This window comes from Taudactylus pleione, unplaced genomic scaffold, assembly GCF_031769625.1.
Source record: "Taudactylus pleione unplaced genomic scaffold, aTauple2 ptg000330l, whole genome shotgun sequence".
NCBI lineage: Eukaryota > Metazoa > Chordata > Amphibia > Anura > Myobatrachidae > Taudactylus > Taudactylus pleione.
In genome coordinates, this window is record NW_028284731.1 from 4,023,654 (window position 1) to 4,041,341 (window position 17,688).

Genomic DNA, 17,688 nt, shown 5'->3' on the forward strand with positions numbered 1-17,688 from the left:
CAATGATCACAATAGTTATACAATAGTGCAAATGGTGTATAATATTATCCGAACAGCAAAGAGAAGAACCAATAGGTTCTATTTACATATGGAATAATTGCCATACATAAGAAAATTAGAATAGTACAACAAATCATTGTAAGGACATAATAGAAATAAACTAGATAGCTCGCCACATCCCGCCCCCCATACTCCACCAAATGTACATATATAAAGTTATTGAAAATAAAAAATAAATACTGCAATCTTATCGGAGGGTCATTAGCTGCAAGTTGTAACAGATACCAGGACGAGTTCTGTAGACTATTATGGATTTGGGAACGCATAGAGGTAGAAAGTGTATATATAACTTTCCCACGTAAGGAAGAATTTCTCAGTTTTAAGGTCTTTATCTAAAATGACTTCAATCCAATTCATTCTAAACAAGTAATGTAATTTGGCTTTAAAAAGAGAAAGTGAGGGTGGGAGGGGGTTTATCCAGGTTTGTAGAACAGCCTTACATGCCGCTGCGCTTAATGCCAATAAAAGGCGTCTGAGTAATACGAATATTGGGGGGAATTATACCAAACAAGGCCCATCCCAACGTAAAAGGGACATAATTAACCAAATTAGCAATAGAGTAGGTATGCACTTGAAGCCAAAAACCACGAATAATGGGACATGCCCAAAGGCAATGATACAAATCTGCTGATTGAGCTCCACATTTATAACAATTTGAGTTTGGCGAGGATCCTATCAAGAAACTCCTATGGGGAGATAAATAGGCTCTATGTAGGATATTTAAAAACATTGCAGTATAAGGGGAGAAAGGCAGCAATGTACATGCTTTATCATGAGATCAAATTAAATCATCTGCTGTCAGATGAGGAAATCGGGCTAGCCAAGGCGCAAGGTTTGTGAGAGAATTGTCAGGTATAAATACGGGACGAAGAAGGGTATAAATTATGGAAATGTCTTTTGTTGTCAGAGATTGGGTTTGTATGAGGGTATCCAGTGGGTTATTCCAATCTAAGTTTGAAAAAACTCGTACAACTGAGATAATATAGTGTTGCGCTTGCAAAAATGCAAGCGGGTATGCTGCTAATGTGAGATAACTTTCCCTAGATTCTTGGAACGTGAGGGGCTTTTTGGTGGATTTATTAACAAGTGTTCCTATATCACCCACCCCCTGAGCTCGCCATATGTTAAATGGATATGATGCCCTACCATTTTGAAAGCCCGAGTAGGAAAGAAAGGGGAGGTACAAAGACTTATATGCATTCAGTCCAAGTTTGTGTCAAATATTGTGCCACGTTTTCCTGGTCTGCCAAAGCAATGGGTTATCTCGTAACTGTCATGGCCAGGGTATTTCAGCATGGCGCTAGGCGGGTGTTACCTGTGAGGTCGTTGTGGCACGGGCTGTCACCACCCACAGCTTATGCGAGCATCCATGACCTGGAGTGATTTTGGCTCTATCAGAGCCAAAATCACTCCCACTGACATCACTAGTGATGTCAGTGGGGCCGGACCCAGACGGTAGGCGTTCCCATGGGTACGCCTCCGTCTGGCAGCCACACCCCCGGCACACCCACCAAAGGGGGCGTGCTGTCAGTCACCATCGACAGCACACCCCCTTTGGTGCGAGACCCGGAGCGACAGCTTGGCTGTCGCTATGCGGGTCTCGCACATGCGCACGACGGAGCTCCCTCCGTCGTGCGCATGCGCATTAGGGCACCATCGACCCGCTTGCGAGCGTCCTACGCTCGCGAGCGGGTCTGAATTAGGCCTTCTGTCTGTACTGCAGAGAATCAGGTCACCTGCTGATCTCCTGTCCCCATAAACCGGGAAATGCCCAAATCCTAACTGACCCTGGAGACATCAAGTTAGGAGTTATGTGCTCGTCTCTAAAAATTAAAGACTTCACGATTACCCTAGCTTTAGATCTTAAACCCAAACCTGTCTTTGCTACTGCTCTACTTGACTCGGGAGCAGCTGGAAATTTCATAGCGTCTAGTTTCATAGATAAATTTCAGATTCCTTGTTTGTCTCTCAATCATGCCATCTCTCTGACCTCTATAGACGGACGCCCTCTAACTAACGGGATAGTCACCAAGGAGACTCAACCAGTATTGGTCCGAATTGGGGCACTTCATTCTGAGTCCTTAAAATTCCTGGTGATATCAGAGGCCTCTCAAGAAATTGTTCTTGGTCTACCCTGGTTGCATCAACATAATCCCCGGATAGATTGGAGTTCTATGCAGATTCTTTCATGGGGTATGGACTGTCAGAAATCCTGTCTTACAAAGATTCGACCTGTAAGAAAGACAGTTCCATTAGTTTCTTCTGCCATTCCCAAGGAATATCAGAATGTTCGCCGACGTGTTCTCTGAGCAGCAAGCAAATATCTTACCTCCTCATAGGGAATGGGACTGTCCAATTGATTTGATACCTGATAAGATACCACCTCGTGGTCGTACCTATCCGTTATCCTTGCCTGAGACTCAAGCCATGACCGAGTACATCCGGGACAACCTGGCAAAGGGGTTAATTCGCCCCTCTACTTCACCTGCCGGAGCTGGGTTTTTCTTCGTTGGCAAGGACGGTGGTTTAAGACCATGTATCGATTATCGAGGCTTTAGCGACATTACTGTAAAGAATCAATACCCTCTTCCCCTGATTACTGAGTTGTTTGATAGGGTCAAGGGCTCTGTCATTTTTTCTAAATTAGATCTGAGAGGGGCTTACAATCTTATCCGTATTCGAGCTGGCGATGAATGGAATACCGCTTTTAATACCAGAAATGGACATTTCGAATATTTAGTAATGCCTTTTGGATTGTGCAACACCCCTGCTGTCTTTCAGAGTTTTGTTAATAAGATTTTCCGGGATCTGTTATATGTTTCAGTTGTTGTCTATCTGGACGATATACTGATTTTTTCATCGTCTGTAGCTAAACATCATGAACATGTTAAAGAAGGTTTGACCCGATTGAGAGAGAACCACCTTTACTGCAAGCTGGAGAAGTGTGTCTTTGGAGTGCCCAGTGTACCTTTCCTTGGCTGTTATTTCTGGCTCCAGTTTGGAAATGGACCCCAAGAAGGTACAAGCAATTGTGGATTGGTCCCGACCTCAGACACTGAAGGCCATCCAGAAATTGTTGGGCTTCGCCAATTATTATAGGCATTTCATTAAGGGATTCTCTACACTGCTGGCTCCCATTACAGCCTTGACCCGCAAAGGTGCTAATCCTGCCCAATGGTCACCAGAGGCAGAGTCTGCCTTTCATCTCCTAAAACAGGCCTTTATCTCAGCACCAGTTCTTCGACAACCAGATCTGGACAGGCCTTTTTTGTTGGAAGTAGATGCATCAGCTGAAGCTGTGGGAGCAATCCTGTCTCAACATTATGAGGACAATCAAGTCCATCCTTGTGGGTTCTTTTCTAAAAAATTCTCACCTGCCAAAAGGAACTACGCAATAGGTGAGCAAGAACTACTAGCTGTAAAGTTGGCTTGAAGGAATGGAGATATTTGCTAGAAGGCGCTAAGTTTCCATTTACTGTATTTGCGGACCATAGAAATCTTCTATTTCTCAAAAACCTTAAATGTGTGAGTCCTTGTTTGGCCCGCTGGGCAATATTCTTTGCCAGGTTTCAGTTCACCCTGACCTTCCGGTCTGGAGCACTTAATCAGAAGGCTGATGCCCTATAGAGATCTCTCCTCTGTGATGATCAATCTGAAAATCAAAACAACACCCCTGTCTTGGAATCAAGAGTCTTTGCCACATTACAGGTTAAACCTCCTACAGGAAAATAGTTTGTGGCCCCGGAATTAAGGAAGCGGCTTCTCACTTGGGCACATTCCTCTCGCTTCGCAGGACACTCAGGCACTCGGAAGACCTTGGAGTTCCTGAAAAGACACTATTGGTGGCCTTCCATGAAGGCAGATATAATGGAGTTTATCTCTTCCTGCTCCTCCTGTACCCAGCATAAATCATCACGACAAGCTCCAGCTGGGGAATTGCTTCCACTACCTACTCCGTCACATCCATGGACGCATCTCTCCATGGATTTTGTCACAGACCTGCCAGTCTCTCAAGGCTTCAATACTATCTGGGTTGTAATAGACCGATTCTCAAAGATGGTCCACTATATACCTTTGAAGAAGTTACCTTCTGCTCCTGACCTGGCACAGTTGTTTGTCCAACACATATTTCGTCTTCATGGCCTTCCTTCTGAAATTGTCTCTGACCGTGGTGTGCAGTTTACTGCAAAATTCTGGAGGGCTTTGTGTTCTGTTCTTCAAGTGAAGTTAAACTTTTCCACGGCCTACCATCCGCAAAGCAACGGCTCCACCGAGAGAGTTAATCAAGATCTAGAGACTTTCTTAAGAATCTTTATGACATCTTCCCAAGACAATTGGGCTGCCTTGCTGCCGTGGGTCGAGTTTGCACATAATGCTTCCTACCACTCGTCAACTAACCAAACGCCATTTCAAGCTGTTAATGGCCTTCATCCTCGTGTCCCCGAATTCCGAAGCCTGCCTGTTTTTGATGTTCCGGCCATGGAGGACACATTGCGGAATTTTGCTGCCATCTGGACTCAAGTACGGTCTGATTTGTTGAAGGCATCCTCTCGCTATAAGACCCAGGCCGATAAGAAGCGTAGAATAGTTCCACGCATGCAAGTAGGAAACCAGGTCTGGTTGTCCACCCGAAATCTTCATCTAAGAGTTCCTTCAATGCACCTCGCTTCATTGGTCCCTTCACCATAACAGGTCATTAATCCAGTGGCCTACCGTTTACAGTTACCCCCATAAACGATAATAATAATAATAATAATACCTAAAAATCCCTAATTCCTTCCATGTTTCCTTATTAAAGCCCTTAGTTCTGAATAGGTTCCACATATCTCTACCTGCTTCTCCTCGAGTCCAGACGGAGAGAGGAGTTGAGTTTGAGATCGCCCAGGTCTTGGACTCTCGTCTACGCAGAGGTCATCTACAGTATTTGCTGGACTGGAAAGGTTACTGTCCAGAGGAACGTTGCTGGACCGATGCTCGTGATGTCCACGCTCATCAGGAGATTCCATTCTGCCCATCCGGAGAAGCCTGGTGAGTGTCCTGAGGCCACCCCACAAGGGGGGGGGGGGTACTGTCATGGCCAGGGTATTTTAGCATGGCGCTAGGCAGGTGTTACCTGTGAGGTCGTTGTGGCGCAGGCTGTCTGGTGGCGGAGCTGGTGTCTGGTGGGAGGCTTTGGCTGCGCGCATTGTTGTGCGGGCCTGTTGTCACTCTGCGCTGGTAAGGCCTGGCGGCGTGTCCGTTCCGTTTGGCATGGGCGCCGCCATCTTGCCTTCTGGCTATGTGATGCGGCTGGCCAATCCTGGTGAGTCACATGTTCCCTCCGGCCAGTAAGAGCACGGCATGGGGTATTTAGGAAGGGTCAGTGCCTTCCTTCTTTGCCAGTGCAACGTGTATCTCAGCCTAGCTGAGAGGGAGTTCTCTGTGCTTATCCTGTTCCTGTGAATTCGCTGTCTGCCAGTCTGCCTGTCAGCTCCTAGCTCCCGCTGGACTACCCCGCTTACTCCACCACCCTTACCCATACCTGAGTGCCTGAGCCTGCTGACATCCAGCTCATTTGCCTTAGTTCACTACCTGCAAACCTGGCTTATTATTTCCTGCATCACTACCTGCATACCTGGTGGATTATTCCAGTCTCACTACCTGCACACCTGGACAGTTCTAATTGTTTCTACTTGGACATTAACCCATTACTCCCACCACAGAACTTTAGTGCACGTTTATATATACCTGGACTTTTATTTACTGCCATACTTTATGTCTTCTCAAGCACTTATTAAAAAACCTAGTTTTATTTTCAAACCCGCTTCTGTGATCGCTCCTGCTACCACCCCGGGTCCACAAACAACCCAGAACATAACAGTAACGCCTGGCTGACCTCCTGATCGTGAGCGTGAAGAAAACTCGAAGATCACCACCCTCCAAAAATTCCCTTTCAAGAGAAGTATTAGCGTGTAGGTCTCTGTTGCACAGCCAGTCCTTAACGTATCTAAACTGAGCAGCGTAAGAATACAATTGTACACTAGTAAAATTAATTCCCCCATTTGATCTGAGTTGCTGCAACTTATTTAAATTTGTGGGCACTTTCCCTTCCAAATGAACTTCCTGAAAATATAATTGACCATTTGTGCGTCTTTATTAGAAAGAAGGAAGGGAAGAACTTGAATAGGGTACATTAGCTTAGGAATCTGCATCATTTTAATTAGGTTGGCCCTGCCTAAGTAAGATAATAGTAAATTTTTCCAACCATCCAGCTCCACTGAAACAGATCTGATTACGGAGGAAAAAGTTAAGTCATAGAGAAGATGAGGATTACTTGAAATCTGAACACCTAAATACGTGAAACTTTGCGTAGCCCACATAATGGGGATATTGGATGGAAAAGCAATGCGAGAAGAGGGCTGACCCAGGCGAAGTGCCACCGACTTAGTAATATTAACCAAAAAACCTGATATGGAGCCGAAGTCAGCCAAAACAGCAAAAATACGATCAAGGGACACTGAGGGATCCGACACATATAGCAGAATGTAATCTGCGAAAGCTGTGAGCTTAATTTCCTTGTTGCCTATTTTGATACCTTGGAAAAAAGTACCAGACTGTAAAAGTCTAAGCAGGGGATCAAGGGCAAGGTTGAATAAAGGGGCAAGAGGGGACACCCTTGCCGAGTACCTCTATACATAGTAATGGGATTGCTGCAGCAGCCATTGATCAATAAAAAGTGGAAGGACTGGAGTAAAGATATCTGATAAAATGAATAAAAGATGGATGAAATTGTCTCAAGTGAAGAACGGAAAACAGATGCGGCCACAGGACCGTATCAAAGGCTTTCGTTGTATCTAGACTAAGAAGTATGTTTTGTGTGCGACTTTCACCATGAGACGCCACTACCGCCGCCACAGCCGTTCTAATCCCTTTTACCAGTTGTTTATTTTTGACAAATCCAAGCTGGTGTTCTGTTAGTAGCTGAGGCAACAAAAGCTGAAGTCTATCAGCCATGATTTTAGCAAGTATCTTAATATCCGTATTTAACAATGTTATGGGTATGGGTTACACCCACAGCTCTAATGACCGCTCCGGTGATGGTTGCGATGGTCAGACACCATCGCGACCATCGGGGCTTGCGACGAGACCCTAGGGTAGGGTCTCACTTGTCGTAAGCCCCGGAGAGCTTCTGGCTCTGTCAGAGCTGGAAGCTCTCCACTGACATCACTAGTGATATCAGTGGGGCCTCCCCCAAACGGTAGGCATTCCCATGGGAACGCCTCCATTTGGGCTGCCACCCCCCCGGCCCACCTTCCAAACGGGGCGAGCTGTCAATCAACATCGACAGCTCGCCCCCTTTGGATCGAGACCCGCTATGACGGCACTGTCGGTCGTAGCGGGTCTCACGCATGCGCACGACGGCGCCAGTGCCGTCGTGCGCATGCTCTGTGGGGGGCCATCGACCCGGTCCGAGCGCATCGGCGCTAACGACTGGTCTGAATGACCCCCTTAATGCTTTAGGTGATTCTTCTTACCCTTTTGGGAATGTCTTGATCCACCCGGAAGAGACGAAATCTCTGGTTCAACGAAAAACTTCCTTTCTAAACATAGGACCTCCAGGGAAAGGTGCTTTGTCTGCTCCAGGATCAGAATCAGAATCAGAATCCAAGTCTAGAGTCAAAATCTAATTTTTTTCCTTGGAAACAGCACCAGAAGTGGATGATGGATCCAAAGGACCAGAATACCCAGAGGAGCCTTCATGGAGAGGGGCCAATGAAGTGACCCCAAGTCTCAATACCACAGGCTGTGGACCTTGTGCTGATCTTAAGGCTTTTGGAGCAAACTTTTGCAGTACTGCAGGCTGTGGACCTTGTGCTGATCTTGAGGCTTTTGGAGCAAACTTTTGCAGTACCGCAGGTCGTGGTCCTTGTGCTGATCTCGATGCTTTTGGAGCAAACCTTTGCAGTACCGCTTCAGTGAAAGCTGAGAGATCTTCTAAAATGGGATCATTGGTCTCTATGAGTGGATTAGCCCAGTCCAAAGCTTTATCCCGAAAAGTAAAAAAGTAAATATTTTACCACATTGGCAGTAGTAAGTGAAGGCAACAATCCGGAATCCACATCAGAAAGATATTGACGTGTCAAGGCGTAAAACTGATCTAAATCTCCATCAAAGTAAATGGATGGTCGATCATCCACCGAACTTCTTAGCAGAGAATTAGTTGAAGGGCCCACTGCAGCAGGAATTAAATTGATCTGTGAGAACTCTAAGCCCTTTCTGGAACCAGAAGACGGAGGGCTCTCACTTGGCTGAATAGGTAGAACCGGATTGGGATTGGAGACACTTAAACTGGCAGGAATAGTACAGGTCAAAACCGGATTAAGACCGGACACACTGGAACTGGATGGAACAGGAAGTTTAGATGACCCTTTCTGGGTCTGGACCATACTAGATGTCCACATGGTGATGCTCTCATGAAGTGGCAAACAGCAATACATGTATGTATCCATGGTACTGTGAATCCTTCCCTGGATCTTGGCACTGGAAATCTCCCCTGGGGCTGAGGCACTGGAGACCCCTTCTTGGGCTGAGGCACCGGGAACCCCTCCTGGGGCTGAAGCACTGGAGACCCCTCCTGGGGCTGAAGCACTGGAGACCCCTCCTGGGGCTGAGGCACTGGACACTCCTCCTGGGGCTGAGGCACTGGACACCCCTCCTGGGGCTGAGGCACTGGATACCCCTCTCTGGGGCTGAGGTACTGGACACCTCCTCTGGGGTTGGCAACTCAGACACCTTCTCTGGGGTTGCAAAGTCAGATGCCCTTCCTAGGGCTACAGAATCAGATGCCCTCTCTGGGGCTATGAAGTCAGATGGCCTTACTAGGGCTACAGAATCAGATGCCCCCTCTGGGGCTAGAGAATTGGATGCCCACTCTGGGGCTGGAAAGTCTGGTGTCTCCACTGGGACTGGGACATCGGTCACTGCTCTTGAGGCCGAAACATCGGCTGCCCCTGCTGGGATTAACACATCGGATACCACTGCTGAAACTAGAACATCAGATACCGGTACTGGGGTTGAACAGTCGAACACCTCTCTTGAGAGTGAAACATCGGATACCCCTACTGGGGCTGGAACATTGAATCCCTCTCTTGCAGCTGGAACATTGGATACCCCCTTTTTGGTTGGAATATTGGACACCTTGCTTACAAGTAGAACATCGGACACCCCTGCTGGTATCTGAACATCGAATAATCCTTCTGGAGTCTGAGCATCGGATACCCTTGTTGGAATTGAATTATCGATACCCCCACTGGCACTGAAACATCGAATATCTCTGCTTGGACTGAAGCATCGGATACCCTTGCTGAGGTCTGAACATTGGATACTCCTGCTGGAGTTTGAATAACGGATACTCCTCCTGAGACTGCAGGAACAGACTTCTCACTGACTTTGGGAGATTTTAATACTCTCTTTTGATTTCCAAAGCTGGAATTGGGTGCTCTTGTCACAGGACCCCAATCTTGAACTGAAGTTCCTTTTTGGGCAACTTCCTTAGCACTCCTAGTAATGGAAACTGAAACTGAAGGTGACAATCTAGATAATTCATTGGCATTATTGCTGTGACACTGAGACTTGTCACCTTTCCTTGATTTGCACAGAGAACAGTCTTTTATAAAATGATCAGGGCCCCCACAGTAAAGACAAAGCTGAAATTCCTTGCGCTGCTGACATTCAGCTTCTGAGAGCTTGGGCCGTGGAAAACTTTGATATTTCTCCCTTTTCGATACAGAAGAGAAGGACATAGGACCCCATTCAGACCCTGTCGCAAGTGCTGAGCGCTCGCAACCGGGTCAATGTTTTGGTCCTGCGCAAGCGCAGCGGCCGCAATGCGCGTGCGCAAGCCCCGGAGCGAGAAACTCTTGCTCCAGAGCTCACTACAAAAGGGCCGGCTGTCGATGTTGATGGACAGCTCGGCCCGTTTTGTAGGTGGGGCGGGGGGTGGTTTCATAAACGGAGGCGTTCCTTAAGGAACACCTACTGTTTTGTGGGCTGCCGCAATGACATCAGCAGTGATACCAGTGGGGAGTTTCCTGCTCGATCAGAGCAGGAAGCTCCCTTGGGCTTGCGGTTGCCGAGACCCAACCTTAGGGTCTCGTCACAAGCCCCGATGGTCGTGATGGTCTTGACCATCACCCTGGTCGGTCGCTAAGCTGTGGGTGGTAACCCACAGATTAGCTAGCGACCAGGAGGCCGCACTAACAAAAAAGAAGTGGCCGCCCTCATTCAGAGAGAGCGATCGCTTCTTGCGACCGCCTCTGAATGAGGGCCACAGTCTTTAAGGCTCCTAAATCAGCAAACTCCCTGGCTTTATTATGCTGAGTTGGGGTTTTGTCAGAATCAGAAGTAATTAATTCTGGTACGATCAGCATAATGTTGGTTAAAAGCTTTTGCAGCTGCTCTAGCATTTGCTGAAATACTGCAAACTGTGCATGATTCAATTTACTTGGTGACTGGGAGGTCTGTGAACAATTGTGAGTAGTGGTCCCTTTAACTGAGCTATTTAGTTGCAGGTTACCAGCACAATCTTCAGTAGTGAGTGGAGGTATGCAGGGGTTAACTGTGTCTGAAACAATTCTCTGAGACTGAGAAGCCATGGTAAAACAATCAGCCAAGTATTGTAGTAAACCTGCTTGTGTCATCTGAAATCTTTTTACCACGTTCATAAGACCCAGACTGGGGTCTGCCACTTGGGTCTGACCAGCAGCGTCCATATTTTCGGGCGAGAGCAATCTGTCACAACTCTCTGATGGCAAATGGACGCAACCCGTATTTGGGGATTGGCGTGACCTATTTTATTGCCCCAGTGAAAATATTTAAACTTTGAGAAAGTCAAATCATGCTTCGCCTGCGCCAGCAAAAAGTCATCCAATGACTGCCTCGCCTGGGTGTATACCAATTGTGTGTCATGAGAGGGAGTCTCCAAATAAGCACGCATTGCATTAGTCAGAGAACTATGTAGACTTTGATATTGAGAAGAAGATTTCTTTTTCTGTCGAGAAACATAGTCAATTATGTGTCCCCTTCATTGTAGCCTTGGAGGCCCCCCAAAATGTAGCAGACCTATCCCAGAAATCAATTTTATCATCAGAATAGGTCATCCAACAATGAATGAGAAATTTACGAAAGTCATCTGATGTGTAGAGATAAGACGGAAATGGCCATGGACGAAATCCCCCTGTAAGAGCAGGCTTAGTGAGCGTAAGGGAGATAGGAGCATGGTCGGAAAGGACTATATTATGTGTGTCAGTCTGGTGTGTATGTGAGACCAATGCATCTCCTATTAGAAATGCATCAATGCGTGACCAGGAGCTGTATACCGCAGAAAAGAAAGTAAAGGAACAATCAGAGGAATTAAGAAGGCGGCAAATATCAGTGAGCTGAAGAGTAGTTTTTAGAAATTGCATCTGTCTGTATAAAGGCAAAGTGGGGTTTCTAGAAGGAGGTTGTTTGTCCAACGAAGGGTTATTTACTGAGTTAAAGTCACCCCCCATGATCAGGAAGCCATTTTGTCGCTGAGCCAGAAGCTGTGTGATGGTATGTAAAAACTCAGAGGTGGACACATTTGGTGCGTACAAGTTGACTAGAGTATAATTCGTACCCAAAATTGTTGCATCTAATATTAAATAACGCCCCTCCGGGTCCGACACCATAGAAGTAATAGTATATTGAACATCTTTGTGAAATAGAATGGAGACTCCCCTTGTCTTTCTCTGAAATTTAGAGGAAATACATTCACCCAACCAGGGGGCCCCAGTGGCAAATGCAGGATTTCTAGAGGGGGGTTTCCAATGCCTGATTTAGAGTGAGTGTGGCCTGTCCATGAAGAGGGCAGAATTAGCACTTAACCAGCTTTAATATGCATCATACAAAGTATATTGTGTGTCATAATTCCAGCATATAGAGGACCAGCGATCACAGTAAGCCAATAAATGCAGCAGTAAGAACATCCTGTCTGAGCTGAATGGTTTTATTTTAGATGTGGGCTCCATTCCAGAGTATTAGAGCAAGTCCGGGAGTCTGGGGGAGCAGCAGAGGAACCTAGCACTGCCCTGGACATATATGTACATATTGGGCTCTATAGCAGCACATCCTTAACAGTGAATGTTTTCCAGATCTCCTAGTTGGTGCACAAGTTATTTATTACTGGCATTACTTTATACATGTTAAAAGATCCACAGGTAGTGCAAATTATTTCATTTGTGATACTGAGAAGAACATGCAGCACTAGTAAAATTCTATTCTATTACTATTGTGGTCATGATGTGACCTGGGGAGGGGGGTTTCCAGGCAGACAGAAACCCCTCCTGGGTTTGCCTATGGGTCCGTAGTGTAGAATCGCCCCCAGCTTCCCAGTGAGTCTCTTGTAGGAATATGACCTTAAGGCGGAATTTACGAAAATGCGTAACTACCCGCTTTCTTTTGACAGGGGAGTTGAAACCCCCCACGTTCCAGGAAATCAGTTTAAAATGGGTTGAGGCAGTGGAAATAGGGTCAGTATTGGGGCTTGATGACATTAATCCTATACCCAACTTAGCAAAATTTGGAAACAAGGATATAAACCACAAGTAAATGACCCTTCTGTCCCAGCCAGCAGTAGGGGTTGACTAATTGCAGCAAATAGAGAAAAAAACAGGGGGGGTAGAGGGGGCAGAAAGCAGGCACCAGCAGTACATGAGCAATGGACACAAAACACTTCAAAACGTGTTTTCGAAAAGTTTCCAATACCAAACAAATTTAGGCTGAGTATCACGGTTAGTGAGTAAACACCCAAAAATAAACAAACATAGAGAATCATATTTAATAGAAAAATAAGAACAATCGTAGTGGCCTAACTATATTGACAACATGACAATCATTAATTCAAACAATATTCTAATTAAAGACATCTCAGCGGTGAGGTGAACCAGCTACATTGAGGACCCGGGTGAAGTGGGTTCCGGCCACAGTTTGGTCAGAAAAATAAAGGGTTTGGCCATTCTCTTGCACCCTTAACTTGGCAGGGTACATGAGTTGAAAGCGTTTGTTATTGTCATGGAGCAGTTTACATATATCATCGAATTATTTTCGCTTTTGCGAAACAGAAGCCTTAAAATCCTGAAAGATCAAAATGTGAGATCCTTCAACCTCCAATTGTTGGGCTCTACGATAGGCACTCAAGATTTCCTCTTTCATGCGATAGTCAAGGAATTTTGCTATCACTGGGCGGGGTCAAGTAGTGGAATTAGGCCTTTCAGGGCCAATGCGATGAGCCCGTTCGATATGCGGTAAAGAGGAGTTACCCAAAATCTACAGTTCTCTAGGGAGGGCAGTCGTAAGGAATTCAATAAGTTGGGGTCCCTTAACTGTTTTGGGTATGCCAGAAATACCCCTTGTTAACGTGACAAAAAAATAAAATGTCACTTAGTGATCACATGAATTTGAAATCTCCGTACTAAAGATCATGTGGGTCACTTAGTGATGTCATGAATATGACATCTCTCTATATAAAAACGACCTAATCTTATTAATAGCTATACCAAGAAGATATTAGATCTATATCCATAGTGAGAACGAAAAATGAGAGTCACTAGGTGAAGCTTTTACATGTATATACATATATGTATATACCATGCTTGCCAACTGTTACATTCTCCTCCTCGGGAGAAGACTGGGGAGAAGCAGGTGGGCGGAGTTGGGGGCGAGGTCAGCCAGCTCACGTCATTAAGCTCCACCCCCTCACAGAAATTTGTCGCAACTACTGGATATTTAAAATAGGGGGTGGGGATAAATCATGTGTTTCTCATATAATCGTGTCATTAGGCCCCGCCTCCAATGCACACACCCGCCGATCCCTGGTGATATTCTCCCCAATTTTTCCCACTTCACTAGGAAGTGGGCATAATGCGGGAGAAGTGCCTAATCTTCTGGGGCTGGAGGAAGTTTTCCGAAAAGTTGGGAGCCTCCCGCAACTTCCGGGAGGGTAGGCAAGTATGGTATATACATATATATGCACACACACATACGTTATATATGTAAAAGCAGAGAGTGGCTGCTCTCCAGGGACTGGCATAATGTAGAAAAAATTTGATGACCTCTCTCTATACATATTTACCGTTTGGATTTGGAAGGCACCATATACTGAATTGACTGAATTACATAAGTGTTCTACACCAGCAATAGGTGGTGAGCTGGGTACAGGGAGGAGGAAGGCCCAGACCCAAGACTGCTGCAGGGTTTCTCTGAGCCCTAGGCAAAAGTTCACCCTACACAGACCCTACAGGCTCTGCCCCCCCCTTCCCCCCAAATACACTCTTCCCAGCCATTTAAAGTACATAAAACCTTACCCACATGCTGTTGACCAAGTTTTGAGAAAAATATTTGAATGTACACTAAAAAAGAGCTGTGAGGGATTTGCAGTGCCCTCAATTCAGAATATGCCGTATGCAGTAGTGCCCCCACTTCGTAATATACCAAGCAGCATTCCCCCCAATTCCTAGTATGCCAAACACCTGTGCCCCAATTCAGAATGCCACTGAGCAGTGCCCCAATACATAATTTGTAACACATCAGTGCTCCATTACATGATATGCCACAGTACAGTGTCCCCAATAAATTATATGCCAAACTACAGTGCTCCAAACACCTAATTAAGCCACACATAAGTGGCCCAAGACATGATATGCTGCACATCAGTGTACCCAATACATAAATATGCCACGCAGCAGTGTCTCCAATTCATTAAGTATACAATAACACATGTAAATACCTCAGAACAGGTTGATGAAGAGACAGTCAGAGGCTGTGGATTCAGTGGGATCTCAGCAGGAAGAGTGGCATCCAAGCCCAAGCGCCCAGTCTCTCAGTACAGGAGGCGGAGTGGCACAAACCTCCTCCAATCCAAAGGGCTCTCATCCACAGCTCAGCATTGCGCTCCGAAAGGCGGCATGGCACATTCTTCCACTTGCTAAAACAACCTAGTGTGAACACTGCACATCCTGTCTGCAAATCTTAAATATTGTTGTATATAACACTCAATGGGGCGACTCAATTGTTTGTAGCTCCCGTCTAGACCACACAGGAGCTATTCAATTGTTTTGAGCGACCAGCCCCGCGCTGGGCATGACGTCCACATTTTCACAGGAGAATGCATGGGATTAGCCGCATTAAGCAGCTTGAAACTTTCACGTATCTTACTTTATTCAGATATATCTATCACCACTTTTGTTATTTGTGTGCATCTAATAAATGTGAAGTGAGAGAGAAAATCAGATTTTTTCCACTGAATTCAGCATCTCTAAATTAGGTGAAAACACAATCACATGCCCGATGCAGAGAAGTTTCTACATTTTGTTGAGTAGTGTCATCAGTCATGTAATCAGTGACTGCATTAGTACCATAGTGGAATGTATAATGCTTCTGGTTTCAGAACTGAATATACCATAATACCATATAGGGCATTCCTTTCATTACTGCAGTGGTTCTCAACCTCAGCCCTCATGTACCCCCAACAGGTCATGTTTTGAAGATTGTTATATGTGGGAGCAGGTGGGATAATTACTGACCCATTAATAAGTTAATATGTGTATATTATTTGAATGGTGGTAAACTGAGCAAACAGTGGGGCTGATTCAGCAAGGAACGCAAAGGAGAGAACGCACGCACTTGGCCGATGTTTTTGCTCTGCACATGCATCGCACTGTGCGTACGCGCACCAGACAGTGCTTTTGGGTTATGGTACGCAGACTACACGCAGTGTGTACGCAGACCCTTCCGAAATTGTTTGACAGGAAGTGCCGTTTGTGGGTGGTGACGGGGGGTGGTCAAGCAAATGCAGGCATCATAACGCCGTTTTAGGGGCGTGCATAATTAAGGCAGTGCGGCAGTGGCATACACAGCCATACCGTAACCTGTGCATAGGAAGCGACCAAAATCCTGTGGCAGGTCAGGTCAGCCACTATTATGCTAATGGGTCCAATGGTTCTCGATGTTTATACTGATCAGGCTGTGAGTAAAGGGAGATGGGCGGCTTAATATGGGGCTAGGTATCTTGTGCTGCGGTCTAGTAGCGTATGTATTGATTAGCATATTCTCGCATCGGACAGGTGCATCTGCATCCGTGCGTTCCTTGCTGAATCAGGCCCTTTATACATTAGCGCACAAGTTCTCAAACTCGGTCCTCAGGACCCGAAACAGTGCATGTTTTCCAGGTCTCCTCACAGAATCACAAGCTAAATAATTAGCTCCTCCTGTAGTTCTTTTAAAATGTATCAGTGAGCAACGACTACACCTGTTGGGTGACCTGGAAAACATGAACTGTGTGGGGTTCTGAGGACCAAGTTTGAGAACCTCTGTACTAGCGGAATCCAAGATGCAACACACAGAACTCAGGACTTAACCAGTACTTTGGTTTATTGTGCAGCAATGTGTCTGTACTGCTGTACTCCATACATGCATACTCTCCCGGGATAGCCAGGAGTCTCCCGAACATCGGGTGGCGCTCCTGGCCCCCCCGGAAAAGTAGGCAAATCTCCCGGCTACCGCCACCCCCCTGCATCGCCCTGGACCCCCTGCATCCCCATACATATACCTCCACGGCGGCTCGTGAATGTGGGGTTAGTCGCATTGGAAAACAAAGGGGAATTTCTGGTTGCCTGGAAACCCCCCTCCTCAGCCCACACCATGACCACAATAGAAATACTGTAGTAATATAGAATTGTTACTAGTGTTGCATGCTCTTCTCAGTATCACAAATGTAACAATAGGCACCACCTGTGATTCTTTTAACATGTGTCAGCCAGTAATAAATATACCTGTGCACCAACTAGGAGATCTGGAAAACATGCACTGTTAGGGGTGCACTGCTATAGATTATCAATAGGGTTACTTATTAATACCATATAATAATACAGGGTTGGGTATGAAATCCCGGCACTTGGTATGCCGCTTGTCAATAGACCGACAGTAGCATCCTGATGCTGATAATCCCGACAGGGGAACAGTAAGTATTGTAACCCTGCCCTGTTCACCCCCTAACCCTCTTTCCTGTATCCTAACACAGCACCGCTACATTTCTTAGATCGTTTTTTCTTTTTCTTTACTTACAGTCATACAATCTGGTGTACTGTGCTTATTCAGAACAAGGAATCAACAGGATATGTATTCATAGCAGGCATCTCCTTATTTACAGATAGGCTTATGCCCCTTTCCACACTATACTCTGTTATAACACACTGGTTTCTTTATTAACCAAGAGGGTAATAGATCTGCAAGCAGAAGGTGCCTTTGCCAGTAGAAACATATCTAATATACAGCCATTGCAGAACTCTGGACCTCATTCAGAGTCGGTCGTTGCGGCAGCACGGTCGTACGCATACGATGTTTTTCTTTCTGCGCCTGCGCACGGCTAGCTGTGCGCATGTGTGTACAAGCTCTACCGATGAAAAATACTGTCGGTCGTAGGGCTTCCGACACGGAAGTGGATTGCTAAAGTTGATTGACAGGAAAGACCGTTTGTGGGAGTATACGGGGGTGGTGGTCTGCAAACGGAGGCGTTCTTCAGCGTTTCCAGGCGTTTTAGGGGAGTGCATAAATTACCTGCTTCGTACGACC